We start from the raw sequence: 17,628 nt of genomic DNA on the forward strand, positions 1-17,628 counted from the left end.
GTTATATCTGGACACTCAGTGATACTGGGGTGGTTACAGATCATAATTTACTTTGCTACTTTTCAGAGGGTTGTATGAAATTTCCCAGTGTAGTTTACTGTGTCCATCCTCATCGGAGCCAACAACTCCCTGGTCAGTGACATCTGTCTGCAGAAGCAGTAAATTGGTGTTACACAGCTGTTGCCTCTCCTCATTAGTTACCAGAGCTGATGCTGGAAAGTAGAGCTGTTAATTTTGCCTTCTAAGCGCAATCTATAATCAATTGGGGGTTGAGGGGGAGAGAAAGGGAAGAAAAGAAATTCATTATCTTCACTACATGAGGCTTTCAGCCCCTCAGCTGGAGCAGAGCTGTACAAACATTTGATTTTACTTTTGAGACAACTGAGGGGCACAAAAGAAGGGCTGTAAATTTTTATTCTCCCATTGGCATATCTGCTTTTGTGATATCCTTTCCTACCTACCACTGCTCTGTCTATTTCTTGGCTTTCTTTTCCTCTTCTTCATCCCAACGGAGGGTCTGCCCCTTTAAAGTTTTTGGAAGGCTGAATTGGGTCTTCATCTGGCTGTGCTTTGTTGGTACTAAAGAAATAAATAAATCATCACTCATGAAAACGATAGGTAAGCTGGTAAACTTTCAACAGTCCTACTGTGAACACACATTGATGCTTAGCACAGACATCAGCTCTCCATCTCCTTTCTCTCCCTGTCTTATAAATTCCTCTTTTTCTCCTCACAGTGCAAAGGATTTTGTTCAGGTGAACAAACTCATGTCTAATTGTCTATGCTTGGAATCTCATTACCCTGGCAAATCCTCCAAAAGAGTGTAGAAAAGCCCACTGTTCACATGTTTTGTGAACTGTTTTGCCCAAGAAAAAGCCTCTCTCTTGGCTGATATAAAAAAGACTTCAGAAGGAATTTCTCCAAGTTAGACATCCTGAACAGGGTTCAGGTGCACAAACATAATAGTCAAGAATAATTTTATGCATTGTAGGGGATCCTGCTTATTCTCCAGCCAGGGAAATATGGTTCTTCCTTAATTGCATGCTGTAGACAGCTGTCTTATGGGGAGGTCTCAGAGACCATATAGTGTCTGAAATTTATATGTAGATGTCAGGAAAACCCATTCATTATGTGTATGCAGGTTCATGTGTGTATAAATATGCTTGATTTCAGTGCCAAACCTTGAGTCAGCTTGGGCTATGGTTCAATAGAGAAACCCTGAAGTCCTGGTTCTCTTGGAGAAATGTGACTGAATTTTCTGTCTTTCCTCTGGCTCACATATTCAGGTTTTTCTTCTGTAAAAAAGAGTTAATATGTGTTACTGGTCTTGTCCTTATGTGGCTTTCGGTGGCAAACCCGGAGCAGATGGAATTGTCACACCAGCTAGCAGTCTAATACCTACTCCCATTCTGCTTTTGTTACAACCAGCACAGTTTATGTTCATTCAGTTACCATAGTGGAAAACTTAACATGAGAGTCAGAGCCTCATCACTTTGCTGTGATTCAGTCTGAAAATGCTCAGTGTTTTGTAGCCACCTAAAGAAAGCATTGTCATTGCTATCTTCCTCAGTTCACATAGGGAAAAAATACTGCCCACACTATAGAGTTGTGCTCTATAAATTAAAAGGACGTTCATGACAGAAATAAATGAAGTACTGCTACTTTAATTAACTTGAGAATTATATGCTAGAAAAGCATGGTTTCTAAACTTTTTAGATTAAATATGGGGAAACTTTTTACTCTGCTTTCATTGTGATTTTTTTTGAAAGTCCCACTATACAAATGTTGTTTATGCCTGCCAACAGGACACGATTTCACAGAGACACTAAATTTCGTGTCTCAATTATAAAACACATACATATAAAATAACATATTTTTACATTTATTATAATTCTGAAACATAACTTGCCAAAGCCCTTTCAGTCCTGTGGGAGTACAGAACTAAAACTAGTTTCCTCTTGTTTTGAAAAGACAATATGTAAATTCTGTCTCTATTGAAATTGGTAGTATTTTTGCCAATGGCTTCAAAAGGTTAGGGCCTGGTTGTAGGATAGTATGATCTATCCTCTACAGTGCACTGGTTATTTACTTAAGCTATGTATAGAATGAAATTATCTTGAGTTTGGTGTTCTTCCTAAACCAATAACCCTCCATAACAGAATATGGAGCATAATTTAAAGGTATTTTTCTGCATTATCTTCCCAGTGATTACAGGACCAAGAGCATTTGACTGGCTCCAGTCCACGGGGCTTATGAGATCTGATTCTGTGCCTTGCTGTAGTGCTTAACAGTATTTAACCTGAGCTCACTCTGGAAACATGTCACTTTGTTTGCTTTAACCAACTCTGGCAGCCCAAACCTGTACCAACATTTATTATCCTTCTTTTTATATCATGCCTCTTCACCTTTAGGTTTCCCACGTTTCCTTTCCTATCTCACTTCCCTTACCCCTATGCCACCTCCTCTACCTCCCGACTTTTCCATAATATTATCCCTAAACAGTCTTGGAAGCAAAAGGACAGCCAGTCACTCTTGCTCTCTCTGTTGCAGACAGCTGAGTTGCTGTCACTGTGGCACAGAAAGTAAGCCATGAGGTCAGGCATTTGGCTCTGTGCTTCCCAAAAACAGAGTGGAAGGGCCATTTGAATTGTCTGCAGTGTTATCCATCCCTTTCCTCTCTTCTTTCTTTTCTGCCTTTTCCCTTTAATCCTGCAAGAAAGCAGACAATGCAATCACACCAGAGCACTGGTCTGGCCCCTCAACAAGTGACTGGTGAAAACCATAGCCACGGAAGAGTAAATAAGACATCCTTTTGGATGGTGCCAGTGTTAGCTCCACTAGATTGCAACTGGATGGTTGACACTCTTCTTGCATTTCTTCTGCCTTTCCAAATATCCTAGTACTGTTAAAAATGTTTTAGGTGATAATCAGTTTGCATAGCCTTGAAATTCAGCAAGTCTTATTCTATCCTTGCTCTGAAGAGTTTTGCATTGCCATAAATCCAGCTACAGTTGGATTTTCCTTAAAAGAGCACTAAAAGTAAACTTCAGAGAGATTAGGTTACAACATTTCACAGCTTCCAAGGATTTTTCTGAAGGCATAGTATAAGGTTGTAATGTCACAGCAATGATTTTTCAACAGATTGCAAACTGATCAAGGAGTTGTTCTTGAAATAAAATTAAAATAAAAAAGAAAAAAGAAAGGGACATAACATGGCTAAAACTGGTTAGTTTGAGGTTAAGAATTCTTGGCAATAATGCAATAGATCTTAAAAATAATATTACATGACCTATGCATTTATTATGTTGTATGAGATCTACGAACAGATTAATTCCCACTAGCTGTGCATCTGTAATTGAGATGGTTTGGGGATTGGATATGAAAGAAAACAGTTCAAATGAATTTCAGTTTCACAGCTTAGAATCATGTAAAGCGCTGTTTCTCTTCACAAAGCTCATCTGAGTATCAAATAGTTTCAATTTTCTGTCTCAGCACAAGGATTTCTGACTTCTAAACTTTAATGGAGCCCTGAAAACCTTGATATTAGCACCAATTTTGTAAAAGTATCTCCTCTAATTACTTCACAGCCTGGAACCTGCTCAGAAGTGCAAAACAGGTCAGAAGTTCCACATTACTGTGCAACACTTTCCACCCGTAAGCCAGCAGATCAAATAACAAAAGGTCATCACAATTTAAACTTGTTTTATTACCACTTGTTCAGATGCTGGGACTTTGTTCAGCTACATGCTGGTGAGCATCAGTGGTGTCCTCCTTACTTAGTGGTGCTTTAAATCCAGTGTGTATTTACTATTCAAATGTGTAAGCAGTGATGCAAAACACAAAACAGTAGCGGTCCAGAGCCTCTGCCACAAATTCATGATGACTAATTTCTTCGTAAGAAAACAGTCACCAACCAGATGCCTGAACAGTGTTTTATATAAGATGAGCACATAATCCTTAGTGTGATGGAAGATTATTTTTCCAGAGGATTTTTTTTTTTAATTCTTTGGAGATATTTCATATGCGACTCATAAAGATAAAACTACATGAACTCCATTTCTTAGCTTGCTTTACCCCACCCCATCAATAAAAAAATCCTTTTATGTAAATAGTTTCAGTACTATTTTGTGTTTCAAAAACCAATGCAATTTTGAAACTAATTATGACGTTTGCTCTTTCAGGCTTGTCTCTTTTCCCTGAAAAGCTGATCTTTGAAATCACTTGGCCATTAGCCAAAAAAATTAGGAGCATTATGGATCTGTATGCGTTTCAGAAGCCTTTAAGTACATTTTTGAGGTTTGCTGTTAAACTAATCTCTGAGTAAGATGCTGTGGAATATTAATGGAGGCATTTTGGAATTGTAAATAAACGTGTTTGGAGCAATCTAGATGAAGAGTAGAACGATAAAAATGGTTATAAAAATCTAATTAACATTTTAATGGCATAAAGCTTGCTGATACAAAAGAATAGTCTCAGACAATAGATAAAGTTAAATATTCCCATGTGGGTTTCCAGCAGATGAAACACTGCTATCAATATTTAATGGAATGTGTCAGAATTTACCATCATTTGAAAGAATGCAAATGGAGGTTACCATAGAAATCACCTTGGCAGATTACCACACAAAATGCAACACAAACTACCCCTGAAGCATCCTTAAAGGAGTTAGCAAAATCTTTGTCTGCTACTCTTTCATGTCATCTCTTGAAAGGAAGCAGAAAAGGCCTCTGTGAGAGAGTGTGTGTAAATCTACTTTATGAAAAGTTATTAACTAGTGATGTTAAATAAGAAAAATAAGAAACCAAACCTATTCCAAACACTTTGACATTGCAGATACCTGCACTCAGTTATGCAGCAGAATAAATAATAGCAGTGAATGGGTTGGTAAAATGTCTCCAAATAATTAAGAAACACTTAATTCTGTAAGCCACATAATAAAATTCTCACATCAATTTTGATTTTTCCAAACTTTTTCTCTCAGGAATTCCCCATTATCAACTTTTAGCTTATCTTTACACTGCCTAAATACATGTATGCCCACAGAATAAAAAGGCAGATAGTTCACAGGATAAATTTTGTTGTTTTCATGTTTTTCCTCTACAAGAAGAATATGTACGTTATTAAATGTCTATGTCCACACAAAGATATTTATAATCAACAAAATTTGCCAGTTCAAGAAGCAGCTATATGCCTAACTATTCTATCAGTTTTACAATGGCTGTAAACTAGAAGATAGAATCCTTCCCAAACTAGCCCTTTTTTTGAGACCTTTTCCTCATAGCTCTTGCCAGGTATCCTGAACCACCATATTTCCACTCAGCTTCTAAGAAATAGCAACATGTTGAAAGGTGCTGAGTGATCCTGAACTACTGAAGATTAAAAGTTGAACAAATCTTCATGGTGAGAAAAAACACATACATATAACTTACTGTCCATGTAACTGAGTTAGAAAGCTTCAAGCTGATTTGTGATTATAAAAAAATGCCTCTTCTGTAAGTTATTCCGAAATAGTTTAGAAAGCATTAGTGTCAAATGCAACTGGAAATGTAGCTGCCATCACACCTCAAAACCTCATCATCTTGTACCCAGTCATATTTGAAGTAGACAGTGTATGTTACTACTTAGTAAAGTTAGACACACATATTTTTGCAATGTGCAATATTCTTCTACTAAAATATGTCTGAATTCTGATGTTCTCTGCTTGCCTTTTTGGAGGTTATATGTGCATTCACGTGACACAGTAAAGTGCATTGCATTACAGCTTGGGGGGTGGGGAGTTAATTAATTAATATATAAAAGTAAACCATACATAAAATGACATAATTTCCGCTCTATAAAAATATCTGTAACAATATGTTGTTCACCCTTTTGTGGTACCTCAGCCAAAAGAGAAAATTGTTCAAAACTTGATACTGATGCCTTGAGGGATGCGCTTACCACTAGCCTACAGACTTGACTAATGCAATGATCATCCTCCTACTGCAATTGGATCATTGTGTAGCAAGGTCTGGAAATGCACGAGTCTGAGAAGAAAGGCAAGAAAGGGCCTGCTTCTAGGAGGTAGAAACCATTGAGAAGAGTCCCACTGTTTGAATCTCTGGTGTTTCAAAAAGCGCTCCAAGGGACAGATTATAGTCCCTTCGATTTCAGCTGTGACAAACATCATGCAAGTATCTAGGAAGGCAATTTTTCCTTATGAGTTTTCTAAAAATATTCTTTATTTGTTCCTTCAAGACACTGGATGTCAATAAAGCCTAATTAGGCTTTCTGTCTGAATAACTTCAATGCTTTCTCCCCATATTTTGCCTCATTGCATGTCACACACTGCAACAGGAGCTAAACAACTGCTTCTTACTTTCCTCCTGGAGGACCATGCATAGTGTGACCTCTACAACAGTATATGGCAATAATAACAGCAAATCCTGGATTGTCACACATCTAAGCTAAAGTACCTTATTGCTACTTCTCTTCTTCATGGCTCTGCTCTGTAGTATTTGAGGGAAAGGAATGTCTTGTCTGACTTGACTGACATAAACTGCCTTTCACTAACATTTTGCTATATAAACTCTTATAAAATCCTTGTGATTGGTTAAGGAGCATCCTGTAACTACTACTGCAAACCACTGAGCTACTGGATGATCCTGCTGACACAATGTTATCCAAAAATGCTGATGTTCTTTCAGAAATATGAGTGCCGTTAAGTACCTGACCAACACTACAATTTCGTATTGCTCAGTTAAATGAAATTACTTGAATCTTTATGTAATGATGAAATCCTTTCACATACTGCTCCTCTGGTCACACTTGGTACTCAACCTGGCTCAAAGAGCAGAAGTGACATGTAGAGCAAAACACCTTTCTTAGTGTCATTGCCCTAAGCAGGAAGAACTTGAAAATTCACAGGAAAGGTTAGTCACAGGAAATCTGACCAATTTTGTACAATTATGGGTGATTCAAAGACATTTCTGAATCTATTTTTTTATGTGGGTAAAATGTCTCAAGATTGCAACAAACTATTTTATGCCAACACATTGTGGATTGACTGCTTGGTGTTCATTCTAAGATGCCAAATGGATGAAAACACGTAGATAGAAACTCTTATATCTGCTTTCAACTGGCATGCACGACATGTCATCATACCAACCTCTTTATGAAAATAAAACATTTTCTTAAGTATTCTGAAATATTATATCCATTGTTTTTTCTTTGTCTCGCTTAGGTAAATATCACCATTTAGTAGTATTGCTGCTTTCTTCTAGCTGGAAGGAAGGACAAAAGTCTCCCATCTAGTTCTGCAATCAAGGCTAATGCTGCTCTTTAGACAATTTGAAATAAAACCAGTCTGCTCCTCTGGAGTCAAAGATCCTGGAGTCATAACACTAACATCTCCTAGTACATATTATTCTGCTTTCTTAGCTAAACTTTTAGACTTTTAGAAAAAAACCTTGGGTTCTTGTGGATAATTATACTTTCAGATACAATTATTTTCAAAGAAACACAATTCAGCTATAGCATGGTACCAAACAGATTATATGTGTAGGATGTCAAGCAATTTATCTTGTGATTTAAGAAGAAAGTGATTTTACTTTTTATGAAAATAAAAAACACCAGTAAGCCTAGGTTTTGTCCCAAGTGTCTGTTGCAGCTGAAGCAAAGCTGCAAACTCATCTAAACAGGTCCAATCTGAAAGACATCTGGGGAGATGGAAATGCATTAATTCTCTCCTCCTGTTGTAAACCCTACCAGCATATAGAACTAATGCAGACTAAGGGCTAAATGCAAAGCATGAGGGAGTCAGAGTTCTCTTCAGCTCTCTTCTCAAGAATACATTTATGTTCCAGCATAGAACATAAACATATTACATACAGCTACAGACCAAATAAAACCTTTCCTAGCAAATATATATATCAAATGCATAGCAAATATAGTAACTGAGCATTATGTAATAATTTTATATTAATATTTCATCAAAACAAGGTTGACAGAGGTGACAGGTTCCACAGGTGACTGCTTATGTAGCACAACCTAGAGAACAACAGGAGTTCTCACAAGGTGTTGAATTTCTACTTCTAGGTAACTGAATCAGCTGGCTGTGACAGGTGATCAGACACCTAACTCAAATGAGTAAACCCATATTCTAAATACCTAAGTTCAGGTGTCTCACTGTATCTGGGACTGACCCTCGTGTCTGTGTAGCATTTTTTTCAAACAGAAGCTTCCTTCCCACAGTAGGGAGCAGATGTCAGGTGCTGGACATCCTGCCAGTTCTTAAAGAACCAGAGCTCGGAGCCAAGCAGGTGTTTTCCTAGTAGTAGCATGGTGGAAGAGTGAATGCCTGTAAGGTGGGTAAGGTTTCTGTCTGTCGTAGTAAGTTGAGGACAGTCACAAAAATAAATTTGGGCACCTTTATTGGTGACAGTCAACATTCAGCATTTATTGCTTCATCCAGTAAATTACTACTTGTTCTCACACATCTGCACTCACACTGTGTACAGAACCTTACATACCTTACTATTCTTAGTTCTCTATCTATAATTTATTACCAGCCTTCACATATAATTGGATGTTCATTCCTTATTTACATTCTTTCCTTACTGGTCAGCACTGGCACCTTTTCAAGTCTTTCACAGTCCCTACTTTTCCCCAGGGAAATGGCCTCAAAATGTCTAAGTCAAAATCCTTCACCCCTGTATCCTTCATCAGGGGCTCCGCGGGCTTGCCACTCACCCCAACATCTGTCTTTGCTCTATGTCCATGTTTTTAAATTTGTATAATAATTTGTTTTGGAAAGAACCACTAGTTCGAACAGCAGTCCCAACACCATCTATTTCCAACTATAGTACCAAAAATATTTTTATAGCAGGTACATCAGGGCAACAAGTTTCAGTCAAGCTCTGAACACTTCCAAGAATGCAGATCCCAAAATCTCTCTGGGCAACCCATTCCAGTGCTTGAGCACACAAATGGTGATAATTTTTTATTTCCATATCATTGAATCATAGAATTAACTGGGTTGGAAGAGATCTCTGAAATCATCAAGTCCAATCCTTGATCCAACCTCACTGTGATTACTAGATCATGGCACTCAGCGCCACATCCAGCCTCGTCTTAAAAACCTCCAGGGATGGTGAATCCACCACCTCTCTGGGCAGGCCATTCCAATGCCTGATCACTCTCTCTGTAAATAATTTCTTTCTATTATCCAACCTAAACCTCCCCTGGCAGAGCTTAAGACTGTGCCCTCTTGTCCTACTGATAGCTGCCTGGGAGAAGAGACCGACCCCCACCTGGCTACAACCTCCTGTCAGGTAGTTGTAGAGAGTGATGAGCTCACCCCTGAGCCTCCTCTTCTCCAGACTAAACAACCCCAGCTCCCTCAGCCTCTCCTCATAGGACTTGTGTTCAAGTCCCTTCACCAGCCTCGTTGCTCTTCTCTGGACCTGCTCCAGCATCTCGAAGTCTTTCCTAAACTGAGGGACCCAGAGCTGGACACAGCACTCCAAGTGTGGCCTCACCAGCGCTGAGTACAGGGGAAGGATCCCTTCCCTGCTCCAGCTCGCCACACCGTTCCTGATATAGGCCAGGATGCCATTGGCCTTCTTGGTCACCTGGGCACACTGCTGGCTCATGTTCAGCTTCCTGTCAATCCACAGGCACTCAACTTTATCATTGGTAACCTCAAGTTCTACAGAGTCAAGGGACTCTAACATGTAGAGTAACCCCTCCACCTCTCCTACCCTGCCTGTCCTTTCTGAAGAACTTGTAGCCATCCATGGCTGCACTCCAGTCATGCGAGTCATCCCACCACGCTTCTGTGACGGCAACTACATCATAGCTTTCCTGCTGCACGATGGCTTCCAGCTCCTCCTGCTTGTTGCCCATGCTGCGTGCATTAGTGTACATGCACTTCAGCTGGGCTGCTGATTTTACTCTTAACTCAGGCTTTTCATCCCTGGGCTTCTCTTTGGAGAGCCTGGATTCAACCCCTTCCCCCTTCAAACCTAGTTTAAAGCCCTCCTGAGGAGCCCTGCTAACTTATGGGCTATAGTCCTTTTGCCCCTCCTAGATACATAAAGCCCATCTGATTTAAGAAGACTGGGTACTGCGGAGTTTACCCCATGGTCAAAAAAAGAAATTTTGACGATGGTACCAATCCTTGAGCCACATATTGATAAGGTAGGCTTTCCTACTCTTCTTTTCATTCATCTCCTCATTCGTTCCAGCAAGTACAGGAACTGAAGCAAATACTACCTGTGCTTCTGTCCCATGAACTGATCTACCCAGTGCCTTGAAATCCTTTTTGATTGCCCTGGCACTTCTTCTATTAGCATCATCACTGCCAGCCTGGATTACGAACAGTGGATAGTAATCTGAGGTTCAAATCAGCTCAGGAAGTCTCTTACTAATGTCCCTCACCCTGGCTCTGGGAAGGCAGAAAACTTCGCTGTGGGATGGGTCTGGTCGACATATAGGGCCCTCAGTTCCCCTCAAAAGGGAGTCACCTACTACAACTACCTTACTTTTTTTTCTTATAGCTGTAGTTGTAACCTGTCTGGTAGACAGGGTGCAACCTGCAGACAGATCTTCTCTTGCCTGACCTCTACTTGACTTTCTGAGTCTAGGGCCTCATATCTGTTCTTCAAGGGTACCTGTGGAGGTGATGGGTATCAAGAGGGTGTTCTTCTACCTCTCTGAACAGGGACCTGTTTCCATTCCCCCCCATCCACTCGGTTTGCTCCATCTGCCTGATGGCAGGAGGGGCAGGGCATCATTGTCTCCTGCTGGACTTCCTTGGGGGTCGAAAGGGTGCAACTCTACTGGTCTATTTCCCTTTCACTTTCCCTAATGCTTTTCAGCCTCTCTACCTCTTCTACCTCTCTAACATGCAGAGCAAATCACTGACCTGCTCACATCACACACAGGTGCCTCCCACAATGTTCTCTGGCACTGCTGCCAGGGTCAAACAGTCTGCGCAGCCAGAGACCTGAATGGCTGCATCCTTCTTGGAGGGTTCTGTGTCAAAAAAAAAAAAAAAAAAAAAAAAAAAAAAAAAAAAGGAGATGACTGTGCCCTGCCTGTGCGAACTGCCGTGCCACGCCCTCACTGACGTGCCACACCCCTGTTTGCCCGCTCCTGCTCCCTGCACTCCAGGAAGCTCACGCTCCCTGGAGATGTTTATATAGCCCTCTCAAGTCCCAGCTAACAAGCCTGTCCCACCCCTCTCTCACCTGAATCGGTTCCTGAGGAGCAGACAAGCCCAGGCAGGAATCCTATCTACTTGGAATTTCCTTTGCTGCAGCTTGTGACTGTTGCCTCTTGCCCTTTTGCTGTAGGAAAGAATACTGATTCTGTGCTCTGATCCCTTTAGGTAACTGAAGACAATAACTAGTTTCTTCTTTAGCCTTCTCTGTTTTAAACAGTTGTGTCAACTTCCCCTTAGACAGCAGGAGTTTTCATATCATAAGAAACTTGTACTTAAACCTCCTCCCCTTCCTGACTACCTACTTCTATTGGACTGCTGCTGCTGAACCTGAACAGAAATCACCCATACATATGAAAATGAGTGTGCAGTGACACATAAAGTAAGTCAAAGAGCAGAATGTGTGACATTTTTTCCTCAGGTAACAATGACCAGGATTTTCTGGGAGTCTTCATTTTTCATGTTGCAAAGAAAAAAATTTTCATTTTTATTTTATTAGAATCTGTAAAATTAAAGCCTCTTCAAACTTCATAAGGTTTTGTATTTTAATAGTAAAACTTATCATAGCAAAAGCATTATTAAATGCATGTGCAGCAAAACAGCACTGCTATTTGTATGGAGTCCAACCCAATAACAGAGCTTCCCATATCTGCTGAAAGATTTTTTTCAGGCTCATTTACCCTTGGACTGATATAAAAGCTTCACAGAATTCTCTGCCTAAAACAGCTTTGGAATATAAATGTAGACTCAAGGGAGTGAAGAAGGCAGAGCAAAAACAGGGCTGAACTAAACCTTCACTTGAGTAGGAGCAGACATCTGAATTAATCTCCTGCTGCTAAGCAAGAACATAAACTAAACTAATCAAGAAAGGATAAAAGGGTTGGGTTTGAAGTTGAACCTTAAATTCAGATGTAATCCAAACACTCTAAAGCCAAAGCAAAACTGATTGCTTGAAATTAAACATAGTATTCTATGTGCACGAATTATGAATTGTAGCTGGAAAGAGGGGAAATTGACCCCAAAACATTACAAGGGAAGAGGAAAGAAGAGAAAAATGCACTCAAACCTAAGAAGCAGCAAACAAATATATCCTGAGTCACCTCATAATAAATGTCCCATACCTAACCAATGTAATGTAGGAGATTGTAAATTTTATTTACAAAATTTACAAATTTACAAAAATTTGTACAATATTTACAAATATTTTTGTAAAACTCTGGTCCAGTGGCAGGTTTAATATTCAAGCCCTTCCAAAGAGCACTACATTTGTGTAATTTTGGATAAATTTGTAGTGATTTTGGTCATGATCAGAAGGGCATGACATTCTGCCTTGAGATCTGAGCAGCTTCTGCTTTATCAGTCACACAAACTGAACACAGACTACAGCCAAATAACAGAAATTCCGAAATCTAGACTATGCGGCAGGTTTCATCCATGTCTGTTTAAGGATGTGAACAGACAGAAAGCTGCCTATTTGCCATAACTTTTGCAGTGCAACTGACTTCTGGATCACTGAATGGCCTACTGCCTTTGCTGGAAGAAAAAGTATTTGATTTCATCCATATGGACACTGAGTTAGCTACTGGCTAACTCAGGTGTTAAAACTTGTATTAGGAACTGTTTCTGCAAAAACAAGCTCATGTTGGACACAAATAATGGAAGTGGATGTATAAATCATTGCTTTGATTTCCCATTGGCTATGTCTACCATATTGGCTCCACATGCCTGTTTTTCATGATCTTTACTAAAACTCTGCTCTTCTTGACAAGAACTGAGGTAGTATTGCCATAAGAAAGGACACTGCTTACATACAAAGAAGCAGCTCATTGACCCTGCTACAATGGCTTTCCATCACTGCCAAACTAAGAAGCAGGGTGAGAAGTCCCAGCATCTAGAAATGGCTTTGTCAGTATGCATGTCACCATAGCTCCCCTTTAATTTGAGGAGCAGAGCCTGACCTCAACTCCAGGCTCTTGAGATTTCAACTTGCTCCATCAGCTCCTTTGCACACGTATATATTGGGTCTGATTGAGAGAGTGGTTATAAAACTACTCTGTAGGGCACAACAGATTTCTTTCTCCCCCATAGCAGCCCTCACAGTGCTGTGCTTCGCATTGTTAGCCGGAAAGGTGCTGATAACACCCCAAGGTTTTGGCTACTGCTGAAAAGCACTGGCACAGCACCAGCACTGTCCCTCCAACATTCCCCCCTTGACAGTAGACTGAGGGTGGGGAAAATCTTGGGAGGACCACAGCCAGGACAGTTGAGCCAAACTGACCAAAGGCTGATTGCTTGCTAATAGGAAGTAAAGAATAAAATTTCCATGCGTGCATGCAACCCTTCATTTTTGCCTTATTAAACTGCATGATCTTGACCTGCAAGGATTTTATTTCCATCCTATTTTCTTCTCACATCTTGCTGAGGAGGATAGAGCAGAAGTGATAGAATGGCTTGGTGGCCACCTGGCGTCCAGCACAGGACAACATATTCCATCATAATTACAGCACACCTGAAGCTTCCTAGTCTTCAGATAAGCCACCTTAACGCAAATGCATAATAGTGCCTTTAAATCCCTTAGAGCAAAAGAGAAGTCCCACAGAGATTTTTCTCTCCTGTGTTGTCTCCTCTAGGGTCTCTTTCTCTTATGCATTTTCTGATTGATGAGATTAGCTTGTTGCATTCCATAGGAAAGTTTCAGGGTTATCCTATCTGAAATATTATTGCTAGAACAGTAGGGAATCCACTTTCACAAGATTGCTATGATGAAAAATGGGTTTGATTGTTTCTGTTTTCCCAGGCACGCATCATGAATGGAAACAAAATTTAATTTTCTAATGCTAGAGGAAAATTATATTGAGTGTCATATGAGAAGATTGCCTTTATGACACTAAAACAGAAAGGGAGTATGAATAAGAAAATTAATACTATACTGAGCATGGCCCATGCTCAGTGTAAGTCCTTATGCCACGTGGGGAGTACAGAAGCTGGGTTTACAGACCTTGGCTTTGTCTCTAGCTGGCATAAGCCAGTATTGCTGGTGCAAGGAGGGTAGAAATAACCAAAAAACACACAAAAAAAAAAAAATTAGGAAGATGTCAGATCTATAGTCATAATTTAGTGTCTGGCTCATCCTGTGTTATGACAGATATGTCACATTTCTTCCTAAGGGTTGTTGTCAAATAACCAAAAAGAGAGTGAACTGCTTGGGCTTCAGAGTGGTTGGGTTTGATATGCAAACAAGAAAGGTCGCCCAAAAAATTCAGGTGATTAGGTCGGAAACTCTAAGGCTTCAGGCCAGCATTCGAGTCTGGCTAAAAAGGAACTCTTTACTATAATTCTGTCTTTATGCAGTATCACTGAATGCTTATAAAAAATCTTTTGTGGAACTACAGTCTGCATCTCTGCCAGAATGTGCTCTGGGAGCTGTACTCTTCAAAACAGTAACTTCATGTGTTTTGACTGTTCCTTGAATACAAATATTTTGTAATGAGAACATTCACAGAACTTCTACATATCAATTTTTATTCTAAAATAGGCTAGGGGCCACTGATTAGCAATACAGTAAAAAAATGTGGACTATAGACATCACAATTCTGCTCCCATCTCCTCTTAGAACCTGTGGAAACAACCACCTAGCTGACTTGAACATAAATAATGTGTGGAGGGGACTGATCAACAACACTCCAGAATATTATTTAATTTTAGAAATTTGTATGCTATACATTTGCTTAATGACTAACTGCATAATGACTTACAAATTTTTGCAGATAAGAGAGTAAATAGTTCCAGCTTGTGTCCTGAGTGTCCTGAGAAAGTATCATTAACAGTGATTTGTATGATTTAACAAAGTTCAGGCAAAACTTCTGAAAACCCTGAGTTCCAATTAACAATAATTAAATAAACAGATGCACAGAGTGAGTAGAAAGCCTCCATTTCATTAGGTAGAGTTTTCTCTAGAGTGGTATCACAAAAAAAATTACTTCTTGACAAAACTATTATAAAAATCCCATTCTCAGGGATTCAGCAAGATGAAATACATTTCAGGATTCAGTTCTTACTACTAGACAAATATAATAAAAAATGCATGAGTTTATTTAAACACTAAGTAATCCATGAAGAGGTCTGGTTTTCTGTTCTAGCCAGTACAGAAAGCTTTTAAACCCATTTCTGCTCCATCCACAGTCTGAATAAAAGCATTTTTCTTCATAAATGTGTGCACTGGAAAAAAAAAAAATAAGGGCTTTTTCCCTCTTCCTCTGCTTAGGAAGGAATAAGAAAGCTGTTTGGTGTGGAAAGTGCAATTTTTCATTCCGAACTTTTCAGATTAACTGTCTTGATGTTAGATGCCCAGAAATGTTGATATACTCGAAACATCATGATAACAAGCCCATCTTGTGTTAGCTGTTCTCAGTTATGAACTTTTACCCATTTAGAGATAAGGGTTTGATGGTTTTCTATTCCTGGATGGAATCGCTCCAGAAATCCTTTTAACACTAGTAGAGCTGAATGTAAATTTTTAAGTGGCACCTGGCAATGGTAAGAGCAAAACCTTTCCTATAATTATTTATCACGAAAAAAATTTAGTCTTTTAATGAAAACTATATTCAGTCATGTACTAACTAGAAACCCAAACCATTTCCAGTCTTTTGCAAAAAAAACACTTCTAACAATATTCATTTTTCAGGATTCTTTTTTCTACTCAGTTATGGAAGGAGAGAAAGAAGAAAAAATTCCAGTGAGTTTTGAGTACCTACATTTTTTATCTATCTAGTTTCCCATAAAATTTATACATATGTTATGATGAGTCCTTGAATGAAAATTATTTAAGACCACATGGAACATGAGTGGTATAGCAATTTTATGGCAAGAGAGGCAGGGAAATAAATAAAGTATTAAATAAAAAGGAAGCAATGCGGGGGAAAGAGTCAAGATTGGTGACTGCTTCTTCATTTTATGACAATTAATTGTTGTTTGTATATAAAGCTTTATACACTCCTAGTCTTCTCCAACCCCAGCATAAAAACTAACCCAGGAGTAGATAATTTGATACGTGCTGAAAGACATTTCAAACAAACTACACATTTTTTTTACCCTCAATGTTTAAGACATTATTTTCTCACTTCTGCAGACAATAGGTAAGTGTACAAAGCTGCTCACTGAAACAGCTTGGCTCCATCACCTGGTCCACATGAGAGGCTACTGCAGAGAGGTCACTCTGTATGGCTGGAAGCAGCACTAGTGGGAGAGCTATAATGGTAGTCCAGACAACTGTCTGAAGTAAACCATTTTAGAGGACAGCAGATTCCAGTTATTTTACTGCCAAGAGTTAACAGTGGGGTATTATTCTCAATGTCTTATGGAAGAGATCTGTATCACTCAAGAGCACAGACTCTAAATTTCAGTGAGACTTAGTACAATAACATTGTCTGAGCACATTTGAAAAAAGAATCTCTAAAATACAAGGAAATGAAAGCAGCTCCACTCTTGGGAATTATCTGCAATTAAAAAACACTAATGCAAAAGAAAAAGTCTAAGAACATTTAGAAGTTTCTTCAGAAGCAAAAGACCATTGTGGCTCTAGAAAACAGGTCTCAAGCTTCAACATGCATAAATCATTAAAAATGGAATTGCAGCTGTGAATATGGGTCTGGTCTGCCAGTGAAGTATTAAGATAATTCTTACTTTGCTGATTTTTTTCTTCTTCTATGCAAAAGAATACATCTTTGAACTCTGAGTTCAATAAAATATCAAATTACTTTCAGAAAATGTTATATATTTCTGAAACAGTTATGATTAGGCAGATTTAAAGTAAAGCAATAAAAAAAAAAAAAAAAAAACCAAAAAAACACATAAGATCTTTTCCCTGACTGGAGAATTACTTTAATACTTCCAGAAGACAATAAAAGAAAGTCAGCTGAAGTCAGTGGGTTTCTTCCTTGGTGATTACAATGGGCTTTGTATCCTGCATTTTGTTCAAATATTCATATGCAGAAAATTAGGATTGGAGACTGACATATGATTTCAATGAACGCTCATTGCCAGCAAATTGGATGCATGACTGTTCATAGAAATTGAAGTCATGTAAGTCACAAATGTATTTATTCAGAAGTTTAAATGCATATCAAAACTATTTGACCTTCTGATCAGCTGCTGAAGGATAGAAAAGCTAAGTTCTACAGAAAGTTCTAAAGAAAGTAACTTTCCTTACTCAAAACAGAGGTTACTGTATGTTTGCACTTATATTTCCTTACACTGAGGTTAGACCAGATGAGCTCCAGAAGTTCTTTTCAACCTAAGCTTTTTTTATGATTTTTAGGTAAATTTAGAATTCTCACCTGTGAAAAATATATATAAATTTTTGATTTACACAGACATGATTGTAGGTCTGGAAGCAGCCTTTCAAATTATGATATTGAAGCATCAGTAAG

The sequence above is a fragment of the Empidonax traillii genome, unplaced genomic scaffold (genome assembly GCF_003031625.1).
Source record: "Empidonax traillii isolate 1590-97213 ecotype Southwest subspecies unplaced genomic scaffold, ASM303162v1 scaffold16:size2589160, whole genome shotgun sequence".
NCBI classification, from domain to species: domain Eukaryota; kingdom Metazoa; phylum Chordata; class Aves; order Passeriformes; family Tyrannidae; genus Empidonax; species Empidonax traillii.